This window comes from Phyllobates terribilis, unplaced genomic scaffold (assembly GCF_046119375.1).
Source record: "Phyllobates terribilis strain yellow unplaced genomic scaffold, ASM4611937v1 Scaffold_11__3_contigs__length_659146591, whole genome shotgun sequence".
NCBI classification, from domain to species: Eukaryota; Metazoa; Chordata; class Amphibia; order Anura; family Dendrobatidae; genus Phyllobates; species Phyllobates terribilis.
Window position 1 is genome coordinate 614406016 of NW_027362771.1, and position 15283 is coordinate 614421298.

Below are 15283 nucleotides of genomic sequence, written 5' to 3' on the forward strand. Positions count from 1 at the left end.
TACAAGAATATAACTACTATAATACTGTCCCCTATGTTCAAGAATATAACTACTATAATACTGCCCCTATGTACAATAATTTAACTACTGTAATACTGCTCCTATGTACAAGAATATGACTACTATAATACTGCCCCCCCATGTACAAGAATATAACTACTATAATACTGCCCCCTATGTACAAGAATATAACTACTATAATACTGCTCCTATGTACAAGAATATAACTACTATAATACTGTCCCCTATGTACAAGAATATAACTACTATAATGCTGCTCCTATGTACAAGAATATAACTACTATAATACTGCCCCCCCATGTACAAGAATATAACTACTATAATACTGCCCCCTATGTACAAGAATATAACTACTATAATACTGTCCCCTATGTACAAGAATATAACTACTATAATACTGCCCCTATGTTCAAGAATATAACTACTATAATACTGCCCCTATGTACAAGAATAAAACTACTATAATATTGCCCCTATGTACAATCATTTAACTACTATAATACTGCTCCTATGTACAAGAATATAACTACTATAATACTGCTCCCTATGTACAAGAATATAACTACTATAATACTGCCCCTATGTACAAGACTATAACTACTATAATACTGCCCCTATGTACAAGAATATAACTACAATAATACTGCCCCCTATGTACAAGAATATAACTACTATAATACTTCCCCTATGTACAAGAATATAACTACTATAATACTGCCCCCTATGTACAAGAATATAACTACTATAATACTGCTCCTATGTACAATAATATAACTACTATAATACTGCTCCCTATGTACAAGAATATAAGTACTATAATACTGCCCCTATGTACAAGAATATAACTACTATAATACTTCCCCCTATGTACAAGAATATAACTACTACAATATTGCTCCTATGTACAAGTATATAACTGCTATAATACTGCTCCTATGTACAAGAATATAACTGCTATAATACTGCTCCCTATATACAAGAATATAACTGCTATAATACTGCTCCTATGTACCAGAATATAACTACTATAATACTGCTCCCTATGTACAAGAATATAACTACTATAATACTACCCCTATGTGCAAGAATATAACTACTACAATACTGGCCCCTATATGCAAGAATATAACTACTATAATACTGCCCCCTATATACAAGAATATAACTACTATAATACTGCCCCTATATACAAGAATATAACTACTATAATACTGCCCCCATGTACAAGAATATAGCTACTATAATACTGCCCCTATGTACAAGAATATAACTACTATAATACTACCCCCTATATACAAGAATATAACTACTATAATACTGCCCCCTATGTACAAGAATATAACTACTATAATACTGCCCCCTATGTACAAGAATATAACTACTATAATACTGCTCCTATGTGCAAGAATATAACTACTATAATACTGCCCCTATGTACCAGAATATAACTACTATAATGCTGCTCCCTATGTACAAGAATATAACTGCTATAATACTGCCCCTATGTACAAGAATTTAACTACTATAATACTGCCCCTATGTACAAGAATATAACTACTATAATACTGCTCCTATGTACAAGAATATAACTACTATAATACTGCCCCCTATGTACAAGAATATAACTACTATAATACTGCCCCTATGTACAAGAATATAACTACAATAATACTGCCCCCTATGTACAAGAATATAACTGCTATAATACTGCTCCCTGTATACAAGAATATAACTACTATAATACTGCCCCCTATGTACAAGAATATAACTACTATAATACTGCCCCTATGTACCAGAATATAACTACTATAATACTGCTCCCTATGTACAAGAATATAACTACTATAATACTGCCTCCTATGTACAAGAATATAACTGCTATAATACTGTCCCCTATGTACAAGAATATAACTACTATAATACTGCCCCCTATGTACAAGAATATAACTACTATAATACTGCCCCCTATGTACAAGAATATAACTACTATAATACTGCTCCCTATGTACAAGAATATAACTGCTATAATACTGTCCCCTATGTACAAGAATATAACTACAATAATACTTCCCCTATGTACAAGAATATACAGTGCCTACAAGTAGTATTCAACCCCCTGCAGATTTAGCTGGTTGACACATGTGGAATTAACTTGGCATTGTGACATTTGTACTGTAGATCAGCCTGGAAGTGGGAAATACAAAAACAAAATTTGCTGCAGTGCTTTTTTTGTTTGTTTTTTTTTAAAACGTTAAAAGTTAATTCAGAGTGTCATTTATTATTCAACCCCTCAAACCACAAGAATTCTGTTTGGTCCCCCTAAAGTATTAAGAAGTAGTTCAGGCACCAAGAATAATGAGCTTCACATGTGTGGATTAAAGATCTCTTTTGCCAGCCTTTTCTGACTATTTAAGACCCTCCCCAAACTTGTGAACAGCACTCAGACATGGTCAACATGGGAAAGACAAAGGAGCATTCCAAGGCCATCAGAGACAAGATCGTGGAGGGTCACAAGGCTGGCAAGGGGTACAAAACCCTTTCCAAGGAGTTGGGCCTACCTGTCTCCACTGTTGGGAGCATCATCCATAAGTGGAAGGCTTATGGAACTACTGTTAGCCTTCCACGGCCAGGACAGCCTTTGAAAGTGTCCTCCCGTGCCGAGGCCAGGCTTGTCCGAAGAGTCAAGGCTAACCCAAGGACAACAAGGAAGGAGCTCCGGGAAGATCTCATGGCAGTCGGGACATTGGTTTCAGTCAATACCATAAGTAACGTACTCCACCGCAATAGTCTCCGTTCCAGACGAGCCCGTAAGGTACCTTTACTTTCAAAGCGTCATGTCAAGGCTCGTCTACAGTTTGCTCATGATCACTTGGAGGACTCTGAGACAGACTGGTTCAAGGTTCTATGGTCTGATGAGACCAAGATCGAGATCTTTGGTGCCAACCACACATGTGACGTTTGGAGACTGGATGGCACTGCATACGACCCCAAGAATACCATCCCTACAGTCAAGCATGGTGGTGGCAGCATCATGCTGTGGGGCTGTTTCTCTGCCAAGGGGCCTGGCCATCTGGTCCGCATCCATGGGAAGATGGATAGCACAGCCTACCTGGAGATTTTGGCCAAGAACCTCCGCTCCTCCATCAAGGATCTTAAGATGGGTCGTAATTTCATCTTCCAACAAGACAACGACCCAAAGCACACAGCCAAGAAAACCAAGGCCTGGTTCAATAGGGAAAAAGTCAAGGTGTTGGAGTGGCCTAGTCAGTCTCCTGACCTTAACCCAATTGAAAACTTGTGGAAGGAGCTCAAGAATAAAGTCCACATGAGACACCCAAAGAACCTAGATAACTTGGAGAAGATCTGCATGGAGGAGTGGGCCAAGATAACTCCACAGACCTGTGCCGGCCTGATCAGGTCTTATAAAAGACGATTATTAGCTGTAATTGCAAACAGGGGGTATTCCACAAAATATTAAACATAGGGGTTGAATAATAATTGACCCACACTTTTATGTTTAAAATTTAATAAAATTCAACTGAGCAACATAACTTTTTGGTTTGTAAGATTTATGCTTCTGTTCATAAAACCTACTCTCGTTTGCAGTTTGAAGGCTCTAACTTATTTGCATCTTATCAAACCAGCTAAATCTGCAGGGGGTTGAATACTACTTGTAGGCACTGTAACTACTATAATACTGCCCCTATGTACAAGAATATAACTACTATAATACTGCTCCCTATGTACAAGAATATAACTACTATAATACTGCCCCCTATGTACAAGAATATAACTACTATAATACTGCTCCTATGTCCAAGAATATAACTGCTATAATACTGCCCCCTATGTACAAGAATATAACTACTATAATACTGCCCCCTATATACAAGAATATAACTACTATAATACTGCCCCCTATGTACAAGAATATAACTACTATAATACTGCTCCTATGTACAAGAATATAACTACTATAATACTGCCCCTATGTACAAGAATATAACTACTATAATACTGCCCCTATGTACAAGAATATAACTACTATAATACTGCCCCTATGTACAAGAATATTACTACTACAATATTGCTCCTATGTACAAGTATATAACTGCTATAATACTGCTCCTATGTACAAGAATATAACTGCTATAATACTGCTCGCTGTATACAAGAATATAACTACTATAATACTGCTCCTATGTACCAGAATATAACTACTATAATACTGCTCCCTATGTACAAGAATATAACTACTATAATACTGCCTCCTATGTACAAGAATATAACTGCTATAATACTGTCCCCTATGTACAAGAATATAACTACTATAATACTGCCCCCTATGTACAAGAATATAACTACTATAATACTGCCCCCTATGTACAAGAATATAACTACTATAATACTGCTCCCTATGTACAAGAATATAACTGCTATAATACTGTCCCCTATGTACAAGAATATAACTACTATAATACTGCCCCTATGTACAAGAATATAACTACTATAATACTGCCCCTATGTACAAGAATATAACTACTATAATACTGCTCCCTATGTACAAGAATATAACTACTATAATACTGCTCCCTATGTACAAGAATATAACTACTATAATACTGCCCCCTATGTACAAGAATATAACTACTATAATACTGCTCCTATGTCCAAGAATATAACTACTATAATACTGCTCCTATGTCGAAGAATATAACTACTATAATACTGCCCCCTATGTACAAGAATATAACTACTATAATACTACCCCTATGTGCAAGAATATAACTACCACAATACTGGCCCCTATATGCAAGAATATAACTACTATAATACTGCCCCCTATATACAAGAATATAACTACTATAATACTGCCCCCTATATACAAGAATATAACTACTATAAAACTGCCCCCTATGTACAAGAATATAACTACTATAATACTGCTCCTATGTCCAAGAATATAACTACTATAATACTGCCTCCTATATACAAGAATATAACTACTATAATACTGCCCCCTATATACAAGAATATAACTACTATAATACTGCCCCCTATGTACAAGAATATAACTACTATAATACTGCTCCTATGTGCAAGAATATAACTACTATAATACTGTCCCTATGTACCAGAATATAACTACTATAATGCTGCTCCCATGTACAAGAATATAACTACTATAATACTGCTCCTATGTACAAGAATACAACTACTATAATACTGCCTCCTATGTACAAGAATATAACTACTATAATACTGCTCCTATGTGCAAGAATATAACTACTATAATACTGCCCTCTATGTACCAGAATATAACTACTATAATGCTGCTCCCATGTGCAAGTATATAACTACTATAATACTGCTCCTATGTACAAGAATACAACTACTATAATACTGCCCCCTATGTACAAGAATATAGCTACTATAATACTGCCCCTATGTACAAGAATATAACTGCTATAATACTGCCCCCTATGTACAAGAATATAACTACTATAATACTGCCCCTTTGTACAAGAATGTAACTACTATAATGCTGCTCCTATGTACAAGAATATAACTACTATAATACTGCTCCTATGTACAAGAATATAACTGCTATAATACTGTCCCCTATGTACAAGAATATAACTACTATAATACTGCCCCTATGTACAAGAATATAACTACTATAATACTGCCCCTATGTACAAGAATATAACTACTATAATACTGCTCCCTATGTACAAGAATATAACTACTATAATACTGCTCCCTATGTACAAGAATATAACTACTATAATACTGCTCCCTATGTACAAGAATATAACTACTATAATACTGCTCCCTATGTACAAGAATATAACTACTATAACACTGCCCCCTATGTACAAGAATATAACTACTATAATACTGCTCCTATGTCCAAGAATATAACTACTATAATACTGCTCCTATGTCGAAGAATATAACTACTATAATACTGCCCCCTATGTACAAGAATATAACTACTATAATACTACCCCTATGTGCAAGAATATAACTACCACAATACTGGCCCCTATATGCAAGAATATAACTACTATAATACTGCCCCCTATATACAAGAATATAACTACTATAATACTGCCCCCTATATACAAGAATATAACTACTATAATACTGCTCCCTATGTACAAGAATATAACTACTATAATACTGCCCCCTATGTACAAGAATATAACTACTATAATACTGCTCCTATGTCCAAGAATATAACTACTATAATACTGCTCCTATGTCGAAGAATATAACTACTATAATACTGCCCCCTATGTACAAGAATATAACTACTATAATACTACCCCTATGTGCAAGAATATAACTACCACAATACTGGCCCCTATATGCAAGAATATAACTACTATAATACTGCCCCCTATATACAAGAATATAACTACTATAATACTGCCCCCTATATACAAGAATATAACTACTATAATACTGCCCCCTATGTACAAGAATATAGCTACTATAATACTGCCCCTATGTACAAGAATATAACTACTATAATACTGCCCCCTATATACAAGAATATAACTACTATAATACTGCCCCCTATATACAAGAATATAACTACTATAATACTGCCCCCTATGTACAAGAATATAACTACTATAATACTGCTCCTATGTGCAAGAATATAACTACTATAATACTGTCCCTATGTACCAGAATATAACTACTATAATGCTGCTCCCATGTATAAGAATATAACTACTATAATACTGCTCCTATGTACAAGAATACAACTACTATAATACTGCCTCCTATGTACAAGAATATAACTACTATAATACTGCTCCTATGTGCAAGAATATAACTACTATAATACTGCCCTCTATGTACCAGAATATAACTACTATAATGCTGCTCCCATGTGCAAGTATATAACTACTATAATACTGCTCCTATGTACAAGAATACAACTACTATAATACTGCCTCCTATGTACAAGAATTTAACTACTATAATACTGACCCTATGTACAAGAATATAACTACTATAATACTGCTTCCTATGTACAAGAATATAACTACTATAATACCGCTCCTATGTACAAGAATATAAGTACTATAATACTGCTCTTATGTACAAGAATATAACTACTATAATACTGCTCCTATGTACAAGAATATAACTGCTATAATTCTGCTCCTATGTACAAGAATATAACTACTATAATACTGCCCCTTTGTACAAGAATGTAACTACTATAATACTGCCCCTTTGTACAAGAATGTAACTACTATAATACTGCTCCTATGTACAAGAATATAGCTACTATAATACTGCCCCTATGTACAAGAATATAACTGCTATAATACTGCCCCCTATGTACAAGAATATAACTACTATAATACTGCCCCTTTGTACAAGAATGTAACTACTATAATGCTGCTCCTATGTACAAGAATATAACTACTATAATACTGCTCCTATGTACAAGAATATAGCTACTATAATACTGCCCCTATGTACAAGAATATAACTACTATAATACTGCCCCCTATATACAAGAATATAACTACTATAATACTGCCCCTTATATACAAGAATATAACTACTATAATACTGCTCCTATGTACAAGAATATAACTACTATAATACTGCCCCTATGTACAAGAATATAACTACTATAATACTGCCCCTATGTGCAAGAATATAGCTACTATAATACTGCCCCTATGTACAAGAATATAACTACTATAATACTGCTCCTATGTACAAGAATATAACTGTTATGTTCTGCTACCAGAGCTAAGGAAAGAGAGGAGATCTGTCCCTACGATAGAACTCAGCTTAATCCCTACGATGTAACAGGGAACCTGATCCTGCGATCAGACCTGCTAAAGTCCTAAGCTAGTCTGTACGGAGACCTATAGATGTGGGGAAGGAATCCCTACAAGTACTAAGGACTGGGAGGAATATGGGACACCTCCTAACAGAAATAGTAGCATACAGACGAACAAACAAAATATATAGAACATAGAGGTCCGTAGACCAAGCAAACTAACAGAGCAAGACACAGAGCACAGGCTAGCTAGAAAGTAGATATACAATGAAGTCCAGCAAAGCCAGAAGGGCGGAGCAGGATTAAATAGGCCAACAAGGTCATGTGACCAGCAAAGGAAAAAAAACCTAAGAGCAAGGTTCTAACAGTACCCCCCCTTCTAAGAGGATCCTCCGGATCCCCTAGGACCAGGCTTATCAGGAAATCTCCTGTGAAACGTTCTGATAAGTCTGGACGCCGAAACATCATCCGACCTCACCCAAGAGTTATCCTCGGGACCGAAACCTTTCCAGGCCACAAGATACTGCAAACTACCTCTATACCGTCTAGAGTTAAGGATGCGAGAAATTTCATATTCCCCGTCCTCCACCACCGGAGGAACAGAGGCAGAGGCGTCACAATCCGATACAACAGCTTTTTTCAACAGAGAGACATGAAATACCGGATTAATTCTCCAGGAGGTAGGAACCTCCAACCTAACAGCAGATTGGTTGACAACCTGAAGCACCTTAAAGGGCCCTACAAACTTGGGACCCAATTTCTTTGAAGGAATCCTCAACCGCAGATTCCTAGAGGACAACCAAACCATGTCACCAACAGCGAACAAAACCTCCTGTCGTTTCCTATCAAAGTAGTCTTTAGATTTTCTGTTGGCCTCCTGAAGATTACCACGCACATCCGTCCAAACTCTCTCCAAATCACCGGAAAAATTCTCCTCCTCAGGCACGGCAGATCCCAACTTGGAGAACGACCCAAACGACGGATGTCTCCCAGAACAACAAAAAAAAGGCGAACAACCAGCAGAAGAAGATGTATGATTGTTCAGAGCAAATTCAGCAAGTGGCAGAAACTCAGACCACCCCTCTTGATTGTCTGCCACAAAACAACGCAAGAACTGCTCAACATCCTGGTATTTCCTTTCTGTCTGGCCATTAGATTCAGGATGATATCCGGACGAGAACGACAAATGAACTCCCAACCTATCACAAAAGGCACGCCAAAAACGAGCCACGAACTGAGGACCCCTATCAGAAACAATGTCAGTAGGAACGCCATGAAGTCTGACAATTTCCTTGACAAAGGCCTTAGCGAGAGTTTTAGCGCAGGGCAGTTTGACGAAAGGAACCAAGTGACACATCTTGCTAAAACGGTCCACGACCACCCAGATGAAAGTAAAACCCTCAGAGGGGGGAAGGTCAGTTATAAAGTCCATAGCCAAATGTGTCCAAGGAGCACTGGGGACCTCCAAAGGACAAAGCAACCCCGCAGCAGGAGTATGTGAGGACTTAGATCTAGCACATATAGTACATTGACGCACCCACTTAATGACTTCCTTCTGCCATCCAGGCCACCAAAAACTGCGACCCACCAGTCTCTTGGTCTCAGAGATTCCGGGATGACCTGCCAACTGAGATTCGTGACACTCAACAAACAAATCTCTCCTAAAGGTCCCAGGCACAAACAACCTCCCATGAGGAGTGTTAGAAGGGGCATTCTCCTGTGCTTTAAGAATCTCATTTTCCAAAACGGAGTCCAAAGCAGCTATCACAACACCTTCTTGTAAAATGTTCTCCTCTTTCTCAGCACCGACTATGGGAGAAAAACTGCGAGACAAGGCATCCGCCTTAACATTCTTAGTACCAGGGATGTAAGTAACGGAGAAATTAAACCGCGAGAAAAACAGTGCCCACCTAGCCTGACGGGCATTCAGGCGCTTGGCAGCATCAAGATATATCAGATTTTTATGATCCGTAAGAACCTGAACGGGAAATTCCGCACCTTCCAAGAAGTGGCGCCAGTGTTCAAATGCGAGTTTAATAGCCAATAATTCCCGATTACCAATATCGTAATTCAGTTCAGTCTCCGAAAATTTTTTTGAAAAAAAGGCACAGGGATGTAATCCATCCCCGTTATCCTGAGACAATACTGCGCCAACCCCCACAGAGGAAGCATCAACCTCAACCAAAAACGGCCTACTAACATCAGGCTGCATAAGGATGGGAGCAGAGGTGAACCTCTCCTTGAGATACACAAAAGCGTCAATGGCCTCAGAAGACCACTGAACCGCATCAGCACCTTTCCTGGTGAGATCAGTCAGAGGTTTGACAATACTAGAAAAATTTTTTATGAATTTTCTGTAGTAATTGGCGAAACCCAAAAACCTCTGTATTGATTTCAAACCAATAGGCCTAGGCCATTCCTGCACAGCCTGAACCTTAACCGGATCCATCTCAAAACCTTTGCTGGAGATAATGTAACCCAAAAAACTAATTCTCTGTACAGCGAACTCACATTTCTCCAGCTTAGCAAAAAGCGAATTGTCCATTAATAACTGTAATACCTCACGCACGCTCCGCCAATGAGACTCCAGATCCGGCGAATAAATCAAAATGTCATCCAAATACACAACCACATTTTTACCGATCAAAGGTCTAAGGATGTCATTAATCAGATTCTGAAAAAATGCAGGAGCATTGGTAAGACCAAAAGGCATAACCAGATTCTCAAAATGACCCACAGGAGTGTTAAAAGCAGTCTTCCATTCGTCACCCTCCTTCATGCGCAACAGATTGTATGCCCCCTTAAGGTCAATTTTAGAGAACCACATGGCCCCCATTAACTGGTTAAACAGATCAGGAATCAATGGCAGTGGGTAAGGATTGCGTACAGTAATTTTGTTAATCTCACGAAAATCCAGACAAGGACGTAAACCGCCGTCCTTTTTTTTTTACAAAAAAAAATCCAACCGCCACAGGAGACTTAGAGGGCCTAATGTGACCGGCGGCCAAACTTGTCTGTATGTATTCCTCCAAAGCCTTCCTCTCAGGAATAGTAAGGTTAAATAAACGACTTTTAGGAAGAGTCGCTCCAGGGACAAATTCAATAGAACAATCATAGTCTCTATGGGGAGGCAAAACCTGCGATTCCTTCTCAGAAAAAACTCTCCAAAAATCCTGAATAGGAACAGGCAATTCTCCCCTATCCAAAGCTGCAATACGCCCGTTACAACACTTGTCATAACATTTATGGCTCCAGGATTTAATTTCACTGGTAGACCAATCCAGTACAGGATTGTGCAATTTTAACCAGGGTAACCCCAATATTACTGGAGAAGGCAAGTTATTCAAAACTACCAAATCCAATTTCTCGTGGTGAACACCATTAATAGTGAGAGGAAATTCACAGACCTTGAGAGTAATATTCTTCAAAGGGGAACCATCCACAGAAACCACAGCAATGGGGGATGATAAAGGTTCGGGTTTTAAATTGAGTCTTTCCAAGAATCCCCCATCAATTACATTCAGAGTAGACCCGCAATCAACAAACACCCGAAATTCCATTAATTTTTTCTGAGCAATCGTGGAAGCAGCTAAAAATATACCCTTGGAATTTAAACAGGCAATACGGGCGTGACTGACCTTTTTTTTTTCTTTCTTCATACGAAGCTCACAGCCTTTAATCAAATGACCAGATTTTCCGCAATAGAAACACAAGCCTTCAGAAAATCGACGGTCTTTTTCTTGAGAGCGAGGTGCCACCGATCCAATCTCCATCGGTTCACCACTGTTAGTACACACATTCTCATAACCAGAAACTGACATAGCAGAGGATTTGCTCTCATTAACCCTTGCACGCAGTCTTCTATCCACCCGTATAGCTAATTGCATAGCCTGTTGCAAATCTTCAGGTGTAGGATAAGCAATTACCAGGTCTTTAACCCTTTCACTGAGCCCAGCAAGAAATAGACTTTTCAGAGCAGAATCGTTCCACCCTGTTTGAGTAGACCAACGACGGAAATGAGTACAATATTTTTCCACATTACCTGATCCCTGTTTTAAACGTCTCAACTCAGTCTCAGCTGATGCGACACGGTCAGGATCATCATATAATAGTCCCAAAGCAGAAAAAAAACTATCCACTGATCTGAAGCATGTATCACTAGGTTGCAAAGAAAAGGCCCACTCCTGAGGCTCTTTGCGCAAAAGTGACATTATGAACCCTATGCGCTGGGATTCATCCGCAGAGGACTTAGGTCTCAAACGAAAATACAATAAGCAAGCATTTTTAAATGAAAAAAATTCTCGGTGTTCACCAAAAAATAAATCCGGCAAACATACCTTAGGCTCCAAGAAATGTGCTCCAGGACAGCTACTCACGTGCTGACGGAGCTCGGCCACCTCCAGAGAGAGTCCCTGCAGGCGATGAGCCAAATCCTGAACCGACACCATGATGGAACAGAAAAATCTTTCCTTAGAGAATTTGCAGGCTGGACTTACTGTTATGTTCTGCTACCAGAGCTAAGGAAAGAGAGGAGATCTGTCCCTACGATAGAACTCAGCTGAATCCCTACGATGTAACAGGGGACCTGATCCTGCGATCAGACCTGCTAAAGTCCTAAGCTAGTCTGTACGGAGACCTATAGATGTGGGGAAGGAATCCCTACAAGTACTAAGGACTGGGAGGAATATGGGACACCTCCTAACAGAAATAGTAGCAGACAGACGAACAAACAAAATATATAGAACATAGAGGTCCGTAGACCAAGCAAACTAACAGAGCAAGACACAGAGCACAGGCTAGCTAGAAAGTAGATATACAATGAAGTCCAGCAAAGCCAGAAGGGCGGAGCAGGATTAAATAGGCCAACAAGGTCATGTGACCAGCAAAGGAAAAAAAACCTAAGAGCAAGGTTCTAACAATAACTACTATAATACTGCCCCCTATGTACAAGAATATAACTACTATAATACTGCTCCTATGTACAAGAATATAATTACTATAATACTGCCCCTATGTACAAGAATATAGCTACTATAATACTGCTCCTATATACAAGAATATAACTACTGTAATATTGCCCCTATGTACAAGAATATAACTACTATAATACTGCCCCTATGTACAAGAATATAACTACTATAATACTGCCCCTATGTACAAGAATATAACTACTATAATACTGCCCCTATGTGCAAGAATATAGCTACTATAATACTGCCCCTATGTACAAGAATATAACTACTATAATACTGCCCCTATGTGCAAGAATATAGCTACTATAATACTGCCCCTATTTACAAGAATATAACTACTATAATACTGCCCCCTATGTACAAGAATATAACTACTATAATACTGCTCCTATGTACAAGAATATAATTACTATAATACTGCCCCTATGTACAAGAATATAGCTACTATAATACTGCTCCTATATGCAAGAATATAACTACTATAATACTGCTCCTATGTACAAGAATATAACTACTATAATACTGCCCCTATGTACAAGAATATAACTACTATAATACTGCCCCTATGTACAAGAATATAACTACTATAATACTGCTCCCTATGTACAAGAATATAACTACTATAATACTGCCCCCCTAAGTACATGAATATAAGTACTATAATACTGCTCCTATGTACAGGAATATAACTACTATAATACTGTTCGTTATGGACAAGAATGGAATTGGCATAATGGGTTGTACATACAGTACAGACCAAAAGTTTGGACACACCTTCTCATTTAAAGATTTTTCTGTATTTTCATGACTATGAATATTGTACATTCACACTGAAGACATCAAAACTATGAATTACTCCATGTGGAATTATATACTTAACAAAAAAGTGCGAAACAACTGAAAATATGTCTTATATTCTAGGTTCTTCACAGTAGCCACCTTTTGCTTTGATGACTGCTTTGCACACTCTTGGCATTCTCTCGATGAGCTTCAAGAGGTATTCACCGGAAATGGTCTTCCAACAATCTTGAAGGAGTTCCCAGAGATGCTTAGCACTTGTTGGCCCTTTTGCCTTCACTCTGCGGTCCAGCTCACCCCAAACCATCTCGATTGGGTTTAGGTCTGGTGACTGTGGAGGCCAGGTCATCTGGCGTAGCCCCCCATCACTCTCCTTCTTGGTCAAATAGTCCTTACACAGCCTGGAGGTGTTTGGGGTCATTGTCCTGTTGAAAAATAAATGATGGTCCAACTAAACGCAAACCGGATGGAATAGCATGCCGCTGCAAGATGCTGTGGTAGCCATGCTGGTTCAGTATGCCCTCAATTATGAATAAATCCCCAACAGTGTCACCAGCAAAGCACCCCCACACCATCACACCTCCTCCTCCATGCTTCACGGTGGAAACCAGGCATGTAGAGTCCATCCGTTCACCTTTTCTGCGTCGCACAAAGACACGGTGGTTGGAACCAAAGATGTCAAATTTGGACTCATCAGAGCAAAGCACAGATTTCCACTGGTCTAATGTCCATTCCTTGCGTTCTTTAGCCCAAACAAGTCTCTTCTGCTTGTTGCCTGTCCTTAGCAGTGGTTTCCTAGCAGCTATTTTACCATGAAGGCCGGCTGCACAAAGTCTCCTCTTAACAGTTGTTGAAGAGATGTGTCTGCTGCTAGAACTCTGTGTGGCATTGACCTGGTCTCTAATCTGAGCTGCTGTTAACCTGCGATTTCTGAGGCTGGTGACTCGGATAAACTTATCCTCAGAAGCAGAGGTGACTCTTGGTCTTCCTTTCCTGGGGCGGTCCTCATGTGAGCCAGTTTCTTTGTAGCGCTTGATGGTGTTTGCAACTGCACTTGGGGACACTTTCAAAGTTTGCCCAATTTTTCGGACTGACTGACCTTCATTTCTTAAAGTAATGATGGCCACTCGTTTTTCTTTACTTAGCTGCTTTTTTCTTGCCATAATACAAATTCTAACAGTCTATTCAGTAGGACTATCAGCTGTGTATCCACCTGACTTCTGCACAACACAACTGATGGTCCCAACCCCATTTATAAGGCAAGAAATCCCACTTACTAAACCTGACAGGGCACATCTGTGAAGTGAAAACCATTTCCGGTGACTACCTCTTGAAGCTCATCAAGAGAATGCCAAGAGTGTGCAAAGCAGTCATCAAAGCAAAAGGGGGCTACTGTGAAGAACCTAGAATATAAGACATATTTTCAGTTGTTTCACACTTCTTTGTTAAGTATATAATTCCACATGTGATAATTCATAGTTTTGATGCCTTCAGTGCGAATGTACAATTTTTAAAGTCATGAAAATACAGAAAAATCTTTAAATGAGAAGGTGTGTCCAAACTTTTGCTCTGTACTGTACACACATAGAGTCACATACCATATATGTTATGAGTAGGGGGCGCGGTCTGTCAGTGGCAGTGATACTAGTGACAGCTGTGCATTGCATTT